Genomic DNA, 17620 nt, shown 5'->3' with positions numbered 1-17620 from the left:
CAGGAGAGAGGATCCTGCCCATAAGAGCTTACACTCTACTGCAGAGAGGACCCTGTCCATAAGAGCTTACACGCTACAGGAGAGAGGACCCTGACCATAAGAGATTACACTCTACAGGAGAGAGGCCCCTGTCCATAAGAGCTTACACTCTACAGGAGAGAGGTCCCTGTCCATAAGAGCTTACACTCTACAGGAGAGAGGACCCTGTCCATAAGAGCTTACACTCTACAGGAGAGAGGTTCCTGTACATAAGAGCTTACACTCTACAGGAGAGAGGTCCCTGTCCATAAGAGCTTACACTCTACAGGAGAGAGGACCCTGCCCATAAGAGCTTACACTCTACAGGAGAGAGGAGCATGCCCATAAGAGCTTACAATCTACAGCAGAGAGGTCCCAGTACATAAGAGATTACACTCTACAGAATAGAGGACTCTGCCCATAAGAGCTTATACTCTACAGAATAGAGGACTCTGCCCATAAGAGCTTATACTCTACAGGAGAGAGGTCCCTGTCCATAAGAGCTTACACTCTACAGGAGAGAGGACCCTGTCCATAAGAGCTTACACTGTACAGGAGAGAGGATCCTGCCCATAAGAGCTTACACTCTACAGGAGAGAGGTCCCTGTACATAAGAGCTTACACTCTACAGGAGAGAGGTCCCTGTACATAAGAGCTTACACTGTACAGGAGAGAGGACCCTGTACATAAGAGCTTACACTCTACAGGAGAGAGGTCCCTGTCCATAAGAGCTTACACTTTACAGGAGAGAGGTCCCTGTCCATAAGAGCCTACACTCTACAGTAGAGAGGTCCCTGTCCATAAGAGATTACACTCTACAGGAGAGAGGTCCCTGTCCATAAGAGCTTACACTCTACAGGAGAGAGGTCCCTGTCCATAAGAGCTTACACTCTACAAGAGAGGTCCCTGTCCATAAGAGCTTACACTCTACAGGAGAGAGGTCCCTGTCCATAAGAGCTTACACTCTACAGGAGAGAGGACCCTGCCCATAAGAGCTTACACTCTACAGGAGAGAGGTCCCTGTCCATAAGAGCTTACACACTACAGGAGAGAGGACCCTGCCCATAAGATCTTACACTCTACAGGAGAGAGGACCCTGCCCATAAGAGCTTACACTCTAGAGGAGAGAGATCCCTTTCCATAAGAGCTTACACTCTACAGGAGAGAGGACCCTGCCCATAAGAGCTTACACTCTACAGGAGAGAGATCCCTGCCAATAAGAGCTTACACTCTACAGGAGAGAGGACCCTGCCCATAAGAGCTTACACTCTAGAGGAGAGAGATCCCTTTCCATAAGAGCTTACACGCTACAGGAGAGAGATCCCTTTCTATAAGAACTTACACTCTACAGGAGAGAGGACCCTGCCCATAAGAGCTTACACTCTACAGGAGAGAGATCCCTGCCAATAAGAGCTTACACTCTACTGGAGAGAGGACCCTGCCCATAAGAGCTTACACTCTACAGGAGAGAGGACCCTGTACATAAGAGATTACACTCTACAGGAGAGAGGTCCCTGCCCATAAGATCTTACACTCTACTGGAGAGAGGACCCTGCCCATAAGAGCTTACACTCTACAGGAGAGAGGACCCTGTACATAAGAGATTACACTCTACAGGAGAGAGGACCCTGCCCATAAGAGATTACACTCTACAGGAGAGAGGACCCTGCCCATAAGAGCCATGTCCATGCTCAGACAGGCACGGCCCCATTCATTTCATTGGCCTGAGCATAGTCCGGGAGTGGCTGCGTTTGGGTCATTTCAGGGCATTTTTCAGCCCGAGACAAAACTCAGATACTTTGGAAAAATGAACACGAACCTAGTCATTAGCAGACTACACTCGGGCCATTGAAATGAATGAGGCCCCTGCTTGCCCAAGTATTGAAACATCGGCATGTCTTTTTGTCAGTTCCACAAGATGCCTTGAAGGCACCAGTCGTGGTATGAACCTGAGCTGAGACAAAATAGGTCTAAAAAAAGAGCAGAGAGCTATGACAAGGGGAGCTTGGTGAGGACAGGGTGGAAATAGCTGTCAATCAGGTCAGGTTCTGTTTGGGTGATGTACTGTTGTTATGTGACATAATAAGAGAAAATATTAGAAATGTAATATTAGAATATAATAATATAGTAATTGAAGTTTTATCTAATCAGATGTAAAAAAAAAAAACAATAAAAGATAGATAGATAATAGATAGATGTATAGATATGAGATAGATAGATATGATATAGATAGATAGATAGAGATTGAGATAGAGAGATAGATATGAAATAGATAGATACGAGAAAACATTAGAAATGTAATATTAGAATAAAATAATAATAATACTAATGTATTTCAACTTTTATCTAATCAGATGTAAAAATAAAAAAACAAATAAAAATCAATAAAGAAAGATAGATAATAGATAGATATGAGTTAGATAGATAAATAGATATGTGGTGTCTCGGGGTGCAATGGTGTGGTGGATGGGGCAGATGTTGTAGCCCAGGGGCAAGGGGTTATTAACCCCAAAATGTTCGTGATGCCAGGGCGAGGTTTTCCCGGTAACCACTCGAACAGTAGTACCAAGGTTAGGCAGGGCAATAGTAGTCCAAGACCAGGTTAGGGTTAACGGTAGCTTTACTAAGGAAGACAGATGGAAATAGTCTTTACAGCTAGACCAGAATCCCAGAGAGGTGGCCAGGAACACAGAATGACCTCGCAGCTTGCTGGGACTTGTAGTGACTTTGACAGACTTTAGGAATGCCACTCTGACTATAATAGACTTGACTATCGGTAGTGACAGCAGACGTTGAAGACTTGACTTACTGGCATGTGGCTGTAGGTTAGGCTTGATGCCTCCAGATACGCTGGACACTGGCTCTGAGACGTCTGGTCTTTACTGTGCCTCAGGATCTAAGAGAGAGGTTGTAATGGCTGCCTCTCTTATGCATAACAATACTTTATACAAGACTAGACATGACTCTGGCGGATTGGGTTGCCGGAAGCTCTCTGCCCAATGCCTTGGATACTGGGGTCCCTTGGCATTACACACTTCTCCCCAGAACCCTAGTTATTTTTAATGCTAGACATTTTCTTATGCTAGACATATTTTTAGATAACATTTGACATTCTGTTACCTTTGACTTTTATTACGTGCTTCTGTTTGTAACAGGAATACATTCTGGCCAGTAAAGTATCCTGAGCACAAGGACACAAGAAATATCACATTTGACATATGACTTATGAATGGACTGTGTGGTAGTGAGTTTTACAGTCCTAATGTACATGAATTGTTACGCCGAGCGCTCCGGGTCCCCGCTCCTCCCCGGAGCGCTCGCTACACTCTCGCTGCTGCAGCGCTCCGGTCAGATCCACTGACCCGGTGCACTGCGATTCCGCCTCAAGCCGGGATGCGATTCGCGATGCGGGTGGCGCCCGCTCGCAATGCGCACCCCGGCTCCCGTACCTGACTCGCTCTCCGTCGGTCCTGTCCCGGCGCGCGCGGCCCCGCTCCCTAGGGCGCGCGCGCGCCGGGTCTCTGCGATTTAAAGGGCCACTGCGCCGCTGATTGGCGCAAGTGGTTCTAATTAGTGTGTTCACCTGTGCACTCCCTATGTATACCTCACTTCCCCTGCACTCCCTCGCCGGATCTTGTTGCCATTGTGCCAGTGAAAGCGTTTCCTTGTGTGTTCCTAGCCTGTGTTCCAGACCTCCTGCCGTTGCCCCTGACTACGATCCTTGCTGCCTGCCCCGACCTTCTGCTACGTCCGACCTTGCTTCTGTCTACTCCCTTGTACCGCGCCTATCTTCAGCAGTCAGAGAGGTTGAGCCGTTGCTAGTGGATACGACCTGGTCACTACCGCCGCAGCAAGACCATCCCGCTTTGCGGCGGGCTCTGGTGAATACCAGTAGTGACTTAGAACCGGTCCACTAGCACGGTCCACGCCAATCCCTCTCTGGCACAGAGGATCCACCTCCTGCCAGCCGGCATCGTGACAGTAGATCCGGCCATGGATCCCGCTGAAGTTCCTCTGCCAGTTGTCGCCGACCTCACCACGGTGGTCGCCCAGCAGTCACAACAGATAGCGCAACAAGGCCATCAGCTGTCTCAACTGACCATGATGCTACAGCAGCTACTACCACAGCTTCAGCAATCATCTCCTCCGCCAGCTCCTGCACCTCCTCCGCAGCGAGTGGCCGCTTCAGGCCTACGACTATCCTTGCCGGATAAATTTGATGGGGACTCTAAATTTTGCCGTGGCTTTCTTTCTCAATGTTCCCTGCACTTGGAGATGATGTCGGACCAGTTTCCTACTGAAAGGTCTAAGGTGGCTTTCGTAGTCAGCCTTCTGTCTGGAAAAGCTCTGTCATGGGCCACACCGCTCTGGGACCGCAATGACCCCGTCACTGCCTCTGTACACTCCTTCTTCTCGGAAATTCGAAGTGTCTTTGAGGAACCTGCCCGAGCCTCTTCTGCTGAGACTGCCCTGTTGAACCTGGTCCAGGGTAATTCTTCCGTTGGCGAGTACGCCGTACAATTCCGTACTCTTGCTTCAGAACTATCCTGGAATAATGAGGCCCTCTGCGCGACCTTTAAAAAAGGCCTATCCAGTAACATTAAAGATGTTCTGGCCGCACGAGAAATCCCTGCTAACCTACATGAACTCATTCATCTAGCCACTCGCATTGACATGCGTTTTTCCGAAAGGCGTCAGGAGCTCCGCCAGGATATGGACTTTGTTCGCACGAGGCGTTTTTTCTCCCCGGCTCCTCTCTCCTCTGGTCCCCTGCAATCCGTTCCTGTGCCTCCCGCCGTGGAGGCTATGCAGGTCGACCGGTCTCGCCTGACACCTAAAGAGAGGACACGACGCCGCATGGAGAATCTCTGCCTGTACTGTGCCGGTACCGAACACTTCCTGAAGGATTGTCCTATCCGTCCTCCCCGCCTGGAAAGACGTACGCTGACTCCGCACAAAGGTGAGACAGTCCTTGATGTCAACTCTGCTTCTCCACGTCTTACTGTGCCTGTGCGGATATCTGCCTCTACCTTCTCCTTCTCTACTATGGCCTTCTTGGATTCCGGATCTGCAGGAAATTTTATTTTGGCCTCTCTCATCAACAGGTTCAACATCCCGGTGACCAGTCTCGCCAGACCCCTCTACATCAATTGTGTTAACAATGAAAGATTGGACTGTACCATACGTTTCCGCACGGAGCCCCTCCTAATGTGCATCGGACCTCATCACGAAAAAATTGAGTTTTTGGTCCTCCCCAATTGTACTTCCGAAATTCTCCTTGGACTACCCTGGCTTCAACACCATTCCCCAACCCTGGATTGGTCCACTGGGGAGATCAAGAGTTGGGGTACCTCTTGTTTCAAGGACTGCCTTAAACCGGTTCCCAGTACTCCTTGCCGTGACCCTGTGGTTTCCCCTGTAACCGGTCTCCCTAAGGCCTATATGGACTTTGCGGATGTATTTTGCAAAAAACAAGCTGAGACTCTACCTCCTCACAGGCCTTATGACTGTCCTATTGACCTCCTCCCGGGCACTACTCCACCCCGGGGCAGAATTTATCCTCTCTCCGCCCCAGAGACTCTTGCTATGTCTGAGTACATCCAGGAAAATTTAAAAAAGGGCTTTATCCGCAAATCCTCCTCTCCTGCCGGAGCCGGATTTTTCTTTGTGTCCAAAAAAGATGGCTCCCTACGTCCTTGCATTGACTACCGCGGTCTTAATAAAATCACGGTAAAGAACCGCTACCCTCTACCTCTTATCTCTGAACTCTTTGATCGCCTCCAAGGTGCCCACATCTTTACCAAACTGGACTTAAGAGGTGCCTATAATCTCATCCGCATCAGAGAGGGGGATGAATGGAAAACGGCATTTAACACTAGAGATGGACACTTTGAGTATCTGGTCATGCCCTTTGGCCTGTGCAACGCCCCTGCCGTCTTCCAAGACTTTGTTAATGAAATTTTTCGTGATCTCTTATATTCCTGTGTTGTTGTGTATCTGGACGATATCCTGATTTTTTCTGCCAACCTAGAAGAACACCGCCAGCATGTCCGCATGGTTCTTCAGAGACTTTGTGACAATCAACTTTATGCCAAGATGGAGAAATGTCTATTTGAATGTCAATCTCTCCTATCTCCAGTCTGCCCAACGGCTGAATCCTCGCCAGGCCAGGTGGTCTCTGTTCTTTGCCCGATTTAATTTTGAAATTCACTTTCGGCCTGCCGATAAGAACATTAGGGCCGATGCTCTCTCTCGTTCCTCGGATGCCTCGGAAGTAGAGCTCTCTCCGCAACACATCATTCCTCCTGACTGCCTGATCTCCACTTCTCCAGCCTCCATCAGGCAAACTCCTCCAGGGAAGACCTTCGTCACTCCACGCCAACGCCTCGGAATCCTCAAATGGGGTCACTCCTCCCATCTCGCAGGCCATGCGGGCATCAAGAAATCCGTGCAACTCATCTCTCGTTTCTATTGGTGGCCGACTCTGGAGACGGATGTTGTTGATTTTGTGCGGGCCTGCACTGTCTGTGCCCGGGATAAGACTCCTCGCCAGAAGCCCGCTGGTCTTCTTCATCCTCTGCCTGTCCCCGAACAGCCTTGGTCTCTGATTGGTATGGACTTTATTACAGACTTACCCCCATCCCGTGGCAACACTGTTGTTTGGGTGGTCGTTGATCGATTCTCCAAGATGGCACATTTCATCCCTCTTCCTGGTCTTCCTTCTGCGCCTCAGTTGGCAAAACAATTTTTTGTACACATTTTTCGTCTTCACGGGTTGCCCACGCAGATCGTCTCGGATAGAGGCGTCCAATTCGTGTCAAAATTCTGGAGGGCTCTCTGTAAACAACTCAAGATTAAATTAAACTTTTCTTCTGCTTATCATCCTCAATCCAATGGGCAAGTAGAAAGAATTAACCAGGTCCTGGGTGATTATTTACGGCATTTTGTTTCCTCCCGCCAGGATGACTGGGCAGATCTTCTACCATGGGCCGAATTCTCGTATAACTTCAGAGTTTCTGAATCTTCTTCCAAATCCCCATTTTCGTGGTGTACGGCCGTCACCCTCTTCCCCCCCTCCCTACTCCCTTGCCCTCTGGTTTGCCCGCTGTGGATGAAATAACTCGTGATCTTTCCACCATATTGAAAGAGACCCAAAATTCTCTTACAGGCTTCATCACGCATGAAGAAGTTTGCTGATAAGAAAAGAAGGGCTCCCCCCATTTTTTCTCCAGGAGACAAGGTATGGCTCTCCGCTAAATATGTCCGCTTCCGTGTTCCTAGCTACAAATTGGGACCACGCTATCTTGGTCCTTTCAAAATTTTGTGCCAGATTAATCCTGTCTCTTACAAACTTCTTCTTCCTCCTTCTCTTCGTATTCCTAATGCCTTTCACATTTCTCTTCTTAAACCACTCATCATCAACCGTTTCTCTCCCAAACTTGTTTCTCCCACTCCTGTTTCCGGCTCCTCGGACATCTTCTCAGTAAAGGAGATACTGGCCTCCAAGAAGGTCAGAGGGAAAACCTTTTTTTTGGTCGATTGGGAGGGCTGTGGTCCTGAAGAGAGATCCTGGGAACCTGAGGACAATATCCTAGACAAAAGTCTGCTCCTCAGGTTCTCAGGCTCTAAGAAGAGGGGGAGACCCAAGGGGGGGCACTGTTACGCCGAGCGCTCCGGGTCCCCGCTCCTCCCCGGAGCGCTCGCTACACTCTCGCTGCTGCAGCGCTCCGGTCAGATCCACTGACCCGGTGCGCTGCGATTCCGCCTCCAGCCGGGATGCGATTCGCGATGCGGGTGGCGCCCGCTCGCGATGCGCACCCCGGCTCCCGTACCTGACTCGCTCTCCGTCGGTCCTGTCCCGGCGCGCGCGGCCCCGCTCCCTAGGGCGCGCGCGCGCCGGGTCTCTGCGATTTAAAGGGCCACTGCGCCGCTGATTGGCGCAAGTGGTTCTAATTAGTGTGTTCACCTGTGCACTCCCTATGTATACCTCACTTCCCCTGCACTCCCTCGCCGGATCTTGTTGCCATTGTGCCAGTGAAAGCGTTTCCTTGTGTGTTCCTAGCCTGTGTTCCAGACCTCCTGCCGTTGCCCCTGACTACGATCCTTGCTGCCTGCCCCGACCTTCTGCTACGTCCGACCTTGCTTCTGTCTACTCCCTTGTACCGCGCCTATCTTCAGCAGTCAGAGAGGTTGAGCCGTTGCTAGTGGATACGACCTGGTCACTACCGCCGCAGCAAGACCGTCCCGCTTTGCGGCGGGCTCTGGTGAATACCAGTAGTGACTTAGAACCGGTCCACTAGCACGGTCCACGCCAATCCCTCTCTGGCACAGAGGATCCACCTCCTGCCAGCCGGCATCGTGACATGAATCATGTGTACATGACTTTATGTGTACTTTATGTGTACTGATGACTATGTGTAGTACACAAAGTTACTGTTTACTGTACTTGATGCTGGTGATGGGGTGAAATGTTGCTTCTCCCGATTGGTTCAGGACAACCCCTGTAAGAAAACTACCAGACATAAAAAAAAAATTATGTACACTATGACTTTTTGTGTACAACAACTTATGTACATTTTATTATACCATAGCAGTTCTAATGTTATAATAAACATTTCAGTACAAGACCGTAACCCTTTGTTTTTTTTTCTTGTACACAGTAGCAACAAAAATATATTATTTTAGAATTTTTACACGACTGTCCATGTATTGCTCAGCAGTCCGAATACACTAGTGTTGAGCGCGAATATTCGCAATTCAAATATTTATTGCGAATTTCGCATATTCACATATTTTTTCACACAGAACACATCACAGTGATCTCATCCCTCCCTGCTTCCAGATTGTGGTCTAAAGAAGACTCCTATACTATTTACTGTTTAAGACTGGAGAGCCAAAATTCGCGACTATGAGAATATGCAAATATTTGTGAATATCCTCATATTCGTGAAGATCGTCACTAAAATTAGATAGGTAGATGGATAGTGACGATATTCGTGAATATGACATGACAATATTCAAAATGAAAAATGTCATAGACCCATTATCACTTCTGTATAGACCAAGAATAGACCAAGAATTAGGAGATAGATAGATGGATAGGCAAAAAATTGTGAAAAGAGCAGCACAACCTCTTAAAAAAGAACAGCGGGTGCAGGCGGTGAAAAGGTCCCAGGTCAGGGGTCCTATAGACATCCACACTAGAAAACAGGGACCGCAGCACTCCAATGTGTAAAGGTGAAAAAAGGTTTATTGACTTGACATCAAGGAACAACGTTTCAACTGCCCGATTGCAGTCTTTCTCAAGCTCCAGAAAGACTGCAATCGGGCAGTTGAAACGTTGTTCCTTGTTGTCAGGTCAATAAACCTTTTTTCACCTTTACACATTGGAGTGCTGCGGTCCCTTTTTTCTTGTGTAGATAGATAGATAGATAGATAATATAGATAGATGATATACATGTGCATATGTGCATGCGCATCTACGCAAAGCGAAAATAACTGCGAATATTCGTCCATATATTCACAAAATATCGCGAATTCGAATATGGCTTATGCCGCTCATCACTAGAATACACTATAGAGTTCATTAGCTAAGAGCTCAGGCCAATTCTCCTGTACCTAAGGAGTCTCTCGGCCGAAGCTGGGCACAACACTTACGAGATTGGTTACTGCAAAAACTTTCTTGACTAGTCCGTCAGGCACTGTGCTTGAACGTTACTGTAGAACCTGAAACAACAAGAGTTTGTGCTTGCACGCACAAGTCAATTAGTCATACGACCAAGTCTGGTAAATTTTACTGTGCATGAATTACTTTGGCAACATTTTTTCTCAGCCTCGCCTGTTGGACTGGGCCATAGGTTGGGATATGAATCTAGGGTTGCAAGACTGGGCTCCCCTCATGGGGTCATCATGAGTGTCCCATGAAACATGGGACAAACGGGAGTCAGTGATAGTTGGACTGACAGTGACTACCACTTGCACCGCAGCAGCTTGCGCCACTGGGGGATGGCTTGTTGGTGCCTGGTGATCCGGCCAAACTTCCGCAACTGCTGGAGTAGGCTGAGGCACTTTTGTAGGTACTCGCTGGTTGGGCCACACCTCCTTTACAGCAGGAGTAGGCCTGGGAACTTCTGTTGGTGCCCAAAGATCAGGCCTGGGCACATCTGTAAAGGAGCTTTGACTTAGATACTTGGGATCCATAGCAGGTGGATCTGGATACTCCTCCTGGACAACTGCTCCCTTGACACTTGGAGGTAGAAGACCAAATGGATCTGCATCCCAATCTTCAGAGGGGAAATAGGCCAAAGGAATCTGTGTAGGGTTCTTAGGCCTGGTGACAGCTGCTGCCCATTCTCCTCGCAGACTTTGCACAGGGGTATATCCCAAAATCTCCCCAGTCTTGAGAGAATGCATTTCTGTGGGGAGATAGTCCCTCTGCACTGCTCTCCTGTTCACTAGGAGGATGCCCCCATGGTGACAGTCCTTGCTATATTTGCAAAAAAGAAACCCTCCCTGGAAGTTCTGCTACCCGGGAGACCCCCTTCTCTGGTGGCACTGAAGGGGGGTCTCATTTAGTCCGGTCCCTCGGCCCCAAGTAACGTCGGCTGGGGGAAGGGACAATGCCGCTTTAAGAGCAGCAGACGTCGGAAGCACGTACCTGATGTCATGGTCCCTGCCCCAGCTGCGCAGGAGAAGGAGGACATCCCGCCGCCTAGAGATGCTGCATCCTCCCTGCAAGACGAAGAGGAGGACGAGGCTGGAAAAGAATGACGGAGGGTCAGAGGTGAGAGTGGCGGGGGAGGGTTTGCTGGCTAGAAGAGCATGGAGCAGTGTTTCCCAACCAGGGTGCCTTCAGCTGTGGCCAAACTACAACTCCCAGCGTGCCTGGACAGCCAAAGGCTGTGAAACTGGAATGGAGTATGACAGAGGGGAGGGGGGAAAGGAACATGGAGGACAGATGGGGGGGGGGGGGGGTTGGAAAAGGAACATGGTGGAGGACAGGGGGGGGGAGCATGAATAAGCCCCCCTCTGACCTCCTTTCCAATACTCCCCTGAAAAAGGAGCATGGAGGAGGGGAGAGTGTTGGGAAAAGGAGCATGGAGGAGGACGGGGGTTAGAAGAGGGGCATGAAGCGCCGTTCATTTACGGCATGGCTATGAGGTTAGCGCAGGAACTCCTGCGGTCACTTCATAGTAGTTGCGCATAGTGACATCCTCTGATCTTAGAAGTCAGTGTTTTCCAACCATGGTGCCTCCAGCTGTTGTTAAACTACAACTCTCAGCATGCCTGGACAGCCAAAGGCTGTCTGGGCATGCTGGGAGTTGTAGTTTTGCAACAGCTGGAGGTGCCATGGTTGGAAAACACTGGCTTACAGTAAATATCTTAAAGGAGTACTCCGGGAGGCAAACATTTTCATTCAGACTGCCGGCAGTAAAATAATGAATATACATACCTGCCGTCGCTCCCCTGGTGCCTCCAGTAACCCGCTCCGGCCTCCGCCGCGATCCTTTTCCTGGTTGCCGGTGGTCGGTGAGGTATACTGACAATCACCAGCCACAGCGTAGTCCTGCCTCGGCCGGCGATAGGCTGAGCGGCAATGTGACTCACCGACCACCGGCAACCAGGAAAAGGATCGCGGCGGAGGGCGCTCCCCTGGTGCGTATATATATATTTATTATTTTACTGCCGGCGTCTGAATTACAATTTTAGCATCCTGGAGTACTCCTTTAAGTTAGAGAAAAAAAATTATATATTGTGGAAACCTCTCTTATCATAAATCATCCTGTACAGATTAATATTAGGGTAGGGTTACATGTCTGCGGATCCGCCGATGACTCTATAGAGTGCCTCCTGCTGTTTTCCCCCTGTGTGCTGCTCACAACAGCAATCTGCCACTAACAAGCAGCCACACAGGGACCTGCGAGGCACCGTGGGCACATGCAGTGTATTCTGAGACATTGTGTAACGGCAGATTGCTGCTGCAAGCAGGACATGGGGGAAAACAGCTGGAGGCACACTATAGGGTCTGGTCATTGACGGATCAGCAGAGTAACATACACTATTGATCTGTTACATGTGACCCTACCCTAAGGGTGCGTTCACGCGTGCATATTTTTGCTGCATATTTGCTTCAGCAGATTTTGCTGATGTGTGTGCATGTATGATGTGTGTATGTACTGAATGTATGATGTATGAATGTGTGTAAACAAGATGTATGTATGATGTGTGTGTATGATATGTGTGTGTATGATGTGTGTATATGTATGTATTATTTATGTGTGTATGTACTGTATGTATGTAAACAAGATGTATGTATGATGTGTGGAGATGTATTCTGTGGGGGAGGATCTGGAGGCAACGGGTGTATGTATAATATGTGTGTGTATGATATGTGTGTGTATGTATGTATTATGTATGTGTGTGTATGTACTGTATGAATGATGTGTGTGTGTGTACTGTATGAATGATGTGTGTGTGTACTGTATGTGGCAGTATTATATTCAGGGGTACAGGAGGAGGCAGTATTATATATAGGGGTACAGTAGTTGGCAGTATTATATTCAGGGGGTACAGTAGGTGGCAGTTTTATATTCAGGGGGTGCAGCAGGTGGAAGTATTATATTCAGGGGGTACAGTAGGAGGCAGTATTATATTCAGGGGGTACAGTAGGAGGCAGTATTATATATAGGGGTACAGTAGTTGACAGTATTATATTCAGGGGGTACAGTAGGTGGCAGTTTTATATTCAGGGGGTGCAGTAGGTGTAAGTATTATATTCAGGGGGTACAGTAGGAGGCAGTATTATATATAGGGGTATACAGTCGTGGCAGTATTCAGGGGGTGCAGTAGGAGGCAGTATTATATTCAGGGGGTGCAGTAGGAGGCAGTTTTATATTCAGGGGGTACAGTAGGAGGCAGTATTATATTCAGGGGGTACAGTAGGAGGCAGTATTATATTCAGGGGTACAGTAGTTGGCAGTATTATATTCAGGGGGTACAGTGGGTGGCAGTATTATATCCAGGGAGTACAGTAGGAGGCAGTATTACATTCAGGTGGTACAGTAGGAGGCAGTATTATATTCAGGGAGTACAGTAGGAGGCAGTATTATATGCAGGGGATACAGTAGGAGGCAGTATTATATGCAGGGGGTACAGTAGGAGGCAGTATTATATTCAGGGGATATAGTAGGAGGCAGCATTATATTCACGGGGTACAGTAGGAGGCAGTATTATATTCAGGGGATACAGTAGGAGACAGTATTATATTCAGGGGGTACAGTAGGAGGCAGTATTATATTCAGGGGATATTTCATTATTTCCTTTTCCTCTTCACCTAAAAGCCATAACTATTTTGATTCTCCATCTCTACAGGGCCATGCGAGGGCTTCTTCAATGCGGGAACAATTTTACTTTATAATGACTTTGCTTTTTACCACCAAACCTACGGCGACACCGAAAAAAAATATATATATATTTGTGGAGTAAAATTGAAAAATAAAAAACACAATTTTGTAATGGCTGCCCCTCTTATAAAGGGGGCTGAGCAAGAAACCCATAGATCAAGCTGCAGGTCACCTGGTTAGCTGGTGCTCTCTGGGTAACAAACACATCATGTGGACACATTATCATGTGGCTAACTCAAAGGTCCTTAAAGGTCCTTTATACATAACACACATAACACTATATATTATATATATAACTATGGGGGAGACAATGTAGGAGCGCCCCTAGGACACAGAGAGACTCAACCTGACAGGGCCTAGGTATTGTACGGGACTATATCCCATACTGGGACATCACAGATAGATAGACAGACAGACAGATATATATCAGATAGATAGATATGAAATAGATAGATAGATATGAGATAGATAGATAGATATACAGCAACAGAAGAATGCAGCAGCACACTGCCAGCACAAGGATATAGGTGCAACATGAACATGCAGATAAAACATGGAGAGCTATACAGCTATGGTGTAATAGATGCAAATGTGAAACTATGAAATAGTGAGGCACTTAGCTCGCAAATTTGTCTCCGCCGGCGGTCAAATAGCTTGGACCGTCCCACCGCGATTCTTTGTCTAGATAGATAGATAGATATGAGATAGATGATTATATCCCATACTGGGACATCACAGATAGATAGACAGACAGACAGATATATATTAGATAGATATGTATGAGATAGATAGATAGATAGATAGATAGATAGATAGATAGATAGATATGAAATAGATAGATATAAGATAGATAGATATGAGATAGATAATAGATAGAAATGAGTAAGATGATAGATAGATATTAAATAGATAGATATAAGATAGATAGATAGATATGACATAGATAGATAGATAAAGATAGATAGATAGATTTGAGATAGATAGATATAATAAATATGAAATTGATAATAGATAGATATTAAATAGATAGATATAATAGATATGAGATAGATAGATAGATAGATAGATAGATAATATAGATAGATATGAGATAGATGGGTAAATAGATAGATATGAGATAGATAGATAGATATGAGATAGATAGATAGATAGATATGAGATAGATAATAGGTAGATATGAGATAGATATATAGATATGAGATAGATAGATAGATAGATATGAGATAGATAGATAGATAATAGATAGATAGATAGTTATAACTTATAATTATAATAGATACGAGATAGATAGATAGATAATAGGTAGATATGAGATATATATATAGATATGAGATAGATAGTAGATAACTAGATAGTTTTGTGACCATGCAGACAATAGATAATGTTGGCTCCTCATGTTTACCACTACAGTTTTGCAATACACGTCTGGCACAACTAGTTCTAGATATCGTAATAAAATGGTGCAAGAGGGCTGATTCATTGTTCAGAACCCTGGACAACAGCAGTGCAAAAAGCAAGCAGTTACGCAATGCTGGTGCTACATCTTAAGCCAATGCTTTCCCCAACCAGGGTGGCTCCAGCTATTGCAAAACTACAACTCCCAGTTGGCTGTCCGGGCATGCTGGGAATTGTAGTTTTGCAACAGCTGGAGGCGCCCTGGTTGGAAAACACTGTCCCAAGCTCAGACGGAAGCTGTGAAAGTATCCTAAGTATCCCAGGAATAACCCTGTAAACTTTTTATAGATGCGACTTGGTACATGTCATGCTCAAAATACACAGAGACAATAAAAGCCGCCTGTAGTTCGGAGTGAATAGTATTCCATATAACATGTCAGTCATTTGTCCACGGTCTTGTTCAGTCCTGCATTGAACCTTTGAGGACGCAGCCAATTTTTTCTTTTGCGCTTTCATTATTTCCTTTTCCTCTTCACCTAAAAGCCATAACTCTTTTGATTCTCCATCTCTACAGGGCCATGCGAGGGCTTCTTCAATGCGGGAACAATTTTACTTTATAATGACTTTGCTTTTTACCACCAAACCTACGGCGACACCGAAAATATATATATATATATATTTGTGGAGTAAAATTGAAAAATAAAAAACACAATTTTGCAAACCTTGGGGGGTTTTGTTTTCATGCAGTGCACTTTAAGGGTCAAAATGACATATAGGTTTTGAGTTATTTTCCTACTTTTAAAACATTTTATTTTTAATAAGGAAAGTGGCTTAAAATAACCCTACTCTGACTCCTATATCTGTTTTATTATTCCATCTACAGAGGGTTCATTGTTTGCACCATGAGCTATAGTTTTTATTAGTTGATTGATTTTTATTTAGATGGGAAAATCTTTTTCCAGAAAAATCTGCAATTCTGGCATTTGGTATTTTTGCGACGGTGTCAAAAGAATTTTTTGTTTACGTTTTCTATTTGAAAAATGGGAAAAGGGGGTAATTTAAATATATACAGTCATGGCCGTAAATGTTGGCACCCCTGAAATGTTTCAAGAAAATTAAGTGTTTCTCACAGAAAAGGATTGCAGTAACACATGTTTTGCTATACACATGTTTATTCTCTTTGTGTGTATTGGTACTAAACAAAAAAAAAGGGAGGAAAAAAAGCAAATTGGACATAATGTCACACCAAACTCCAAAATTATTGGCACCCTTAACTTAATATCTGGTTGCACACCCTTTGGAAAAAATAACTGAAATCAGTCGCTTCCTATAATCATCAATAAGCTTCTTACACCTCTCAGCCGGAATGTTGGACCACTCTTCCTTTACAAACTGCTCCTGGTCTCTCTTATTGGAAGGCACATTTTCCCAACAGCAATTTTAAGATCTCTCCCCAGGTATTCAATGGGATTTAGATCTGGACTCATCTGACGTATGTTTGGGGTCATTGTCCTGCTGGAAGAACCAAGATCTTTGGCGCAAACCCCGCTTTCTGACACTGGGCTGTACAGTGCGACCCAAAATCCATTGGTAATCCTCAGATTTCATGATGCCTGTCACGCACCTGAATGCGGGCTGTCACAATACTCGATGTGGATCCTCTACCTGTGTGGCTGATGACTCAGACCGTATTGGGGAGCAGAGTCTAAGGTGCCGCTGGTCTTCACCAGAGCCCGCCGCAAAGCAGGATGGATTTGCTGCGGCAGGCGACACCCAGGTCACTAGCCTCGACATGGCTCGACCACACAGGCAACAGGGCAAGGCGAGGTACCGGAGGATGAGGCAGAGGCGTAGTCAACGTAGCAGAAGGTCTAGGCAGGCGGCAAAGGTTCGGAGTCAAAAAACGTAGCAGGAGGGTCAGGAAACACAGGAAGGCAAAACAGGCAATGGTAACGCTTTTTCTTAGGCAATAAGCACTGAAGATCCGGCAGGGGGGTGTGGGAGGTGCAACAACTTATAATGTGCTGTCAGGTGCATTTACTAATTATGGGCGTACTGGCACTTAAAATTTTAAAGCTCCGGCGCATGCGCCCTTAGGGATGGGGACGGGCACGCTGAGAGAGTGAGGGAGCTGCAGGAGCAGGACTAGGTGAGTGACGGGCTGGGACTCGCATGAGGGCGCGGGGACACTGCGCTCCCGGCCGGTGCTTGCGGCCGGAGCGCAGTGTGTAACAGTAACCCCCTTTGGTCTCCCCCTCCTTTTACGGCTCAAGAATCTTTTGAGAGGTTCATGATCCAGGATGTCATCTTGTGGCTCCCAAGACCTCTCTTCAGGACCGAATCCCTCCCAATCTACAAGAAAGAAACGTTTACTTCTGATGAGCTTGGAGTACAGAATTTCCTTGACAGAATATACATCAGAGGTACCAGAGATGGGAGTGGGAGAAATGTCCTTTTTAGTGAAGCGGTTATAGATGACTGGTTTCAGGAGGGAGACGTGGAAAGAATTTGAGATCCGGAGGGAGGAAAGCAGATGTAGCGACCTTGAAAGGCCCCAAATAGCGTGGTCCCAGTTTGTAGCAAGGTACTCTGAAGCGGATATATTTAGATGACAGCCATACCTTGTCCCCGGGTGAAAATTCAGGAGGAGGACGCCTTTTCTTGTCCGCCTGAGATTTCATATGGGTCGTGGCACGAAGAAGAGAGAGACGAGTCTTTTTCCAAATGGCGGGGAAGTTCCGAAATAGTTCATCAGCCATAGGGACTCCGGAGGGAGAAGGCAAGGGTAGAGGAGGATGAGGATT

The 17620-nt window shown here is 46.7% G+C and overlaps 1 protein-coding gene across 2 annotated transcripts in view; it reads right to left on the bottom strand.

The window, feature by feature from the left end:
- Positions 1-17620, bottom strand: part of ANKRD2 (ankyrin repeat domain 2) — a 60923-nt gene that overhangs the window by 25805 nt on the left and 17498 nt on the right. The window contains exon 1 of one of the 2 annotated variants that reach the window (XM_056530865.1): positions 10676-10803. The exons of the other annotated variant lie outside the window; for it this stretch is intronic. The gene's annotated coding sequence lies outside the window, so the exon portion shown is untranslated. Of the gene's footprint in view, positions 1-10675; positions 10804-17620 lie in introns of those variants that run through there. 2 annotated transcript variants of the gene reach the window in all.

Source organism: Hyla sarda, chromosome 7 (genome assembly GCF_029499605.1).
Source record: "Hyla sarda isolate aHylSar1 chromosome 7, aHylSar1.hap1, whole genome shotgun sequence".
Lineage (NCBI taxonomy): Eukaryota > Metazoa > Chordata > Amphibia > Anura > Hylidae > Hyla > Hyla sarda.
Note: the sequence above shows the minus strand (reverse complement) of the source record. Positions and strands in the feature narration are given on the sequence as shown.